The following is a 1,740-nucleotide window of genomic DNA, read 5'->3' as shown; positions in this document are numbered from 1 at the left end:
CGATCTGCCATCTTGAAGATCACTACTTAGCAAAGTAGAATGTAGAACATTTGTCTATCGACTATGGTATTTCCCAAACTATGGTCCTAAACCCCAAGCCTAGTGATTCATTCCCTCAAGGTGTTTGGTTATAGCTAAGAAGTTTTTATAACTTTGTCTCCAATATATTTTATCACATATACTTTCAGCAAACATACATACCCATGTACAAATATCTTCTGACTTTTTAGAAAATTATTTTGTGTATACATACACCAATTTAATTGTAAAATAAATGTGTTCAAATTCCATCATTATTTTACTGATTTGTAAAAATTACTAATATATTCTGGACACTAATTGGTCAAACTTATGTGTTACTTTTTTTTTTGCTTGAAACTTTGTTTTCCAATTGATGATAACTTTCCGTATGTGCTGTTGTTGTGTGCCATCTAGTTGATTTTAACTCACACCAACCTTGCATAGAATTTTTGAGGCTGTAAATCTCTGCAGGAGCAGAAAGCCTCATTTTTCTTCTGTGGAGTGGCTAGTTGACTAGAACCACCACCATGTGGTAATCAGCCCAGTGTATAATCCACTATTATAAAAAGGTTCCTTTTTATGTTTGTTGTTATTGTTAAGTGCCGTTGAGTCAGTTCTGACTCACAGAGACACTTCATAGGGTTTCCAAGAAATGGATGGTGGGTTTGAACTGTCAACTTTGTGGCTGGCAAAACCGTGTTTATCCTACAGCACTACATTAGGACGTCTTCATTTTAATGTCGTCTAGTTTAGCATTTGCCTCTTTTATAATTAGTGCTTTTGAGGAAAATGTAAATGTCAGAATTTCTTCACTAGCAAACAATAGAAAGCCCAACTCAAATTGCCATGAACAAACCAACAAAAAAGAAACCATTGTCTGATATAATTGCAGAGTATTTGGGGAATGATATCTTCAATTATAGCAAGAGTCAGAGACAAATGCTCCCCAGGAGTTGTTTCTCTGCTCTGACTGCCCAGGGTTAGCTTCATTTTTCATTCTCACACCCCACGTGGTGGTCACTGGCAACTCTAGGCTCACACTATTGATCACAAAATAACTGCAGCTCCAGCTGTGACATTCTCATATCATCAAATGCATAGGAAACTGATAGGGAAATTTCATCTTTCCAAAAGCTACAGCAAACATTATCGTATTTCCCATCACTTCTCCTTTGCACATATGCTCACTTGCAACCCATAACTGTGGGCCATAGAATGGAGTGTTGATTGGTTAAGCCCAATCTGAGACCATTTCTGCATCTGAAAATAGAATCAACAAGTGTAGAGCACATAGTCCAGAAGAACACATTGTTGTTGTTGTTATTAAATGCTGTCAAGATGGTTCTGACGCACAGCGACCCTGTATAGGATTTCTGAGGAACAGCTGGTGAACTTAAACCACTGATCTTGCAGTTCAAATGGCTTTACAGTCTGGTACATAAACCCATAGCACCACACCAGGACTGTGGCCAAATTACACATTGTTGTTGTTGTTGTTAAGTGCTGTCAACTCGATTCCGACCCATAGCGACCCTGTATAGGGTTTTCAAAGAGACATCAAGACAAGTGGTTGGGTCCCCTCAGGGAAAACCCCCTTCTATGAGTAAGACTCAATGGGAATACACAAGGAGACATGCACTCTGATTGGTAACCACGTTCATCACTGATATGGGGAAGTGAGGGAAAAACAGAAATGAAGCTGTGAGCTAAGCCCTACAA

The sequence above is a fragment of the Chrysochloris asiatica genome, unplaced genomic scaffold (assembly GCF_000296735.1).
Source record: "Chrysochloris asiatica unplaced genomic scaffold, ChrAsi1.0 scaffold00113, whole genome shotgun sequence".
Taxonomy (NCBI): Eukaryota; Metazoa; Chordata; class Mammalia; order Afrosoricida; family Chrysochloridae; genus Chrysochloris; species Chrysochloris asiatica.
The sequence above is the reverse complement of the archived record's forward strand: the minus strand, read 5'-3'. Positions refer to the sequence as shown.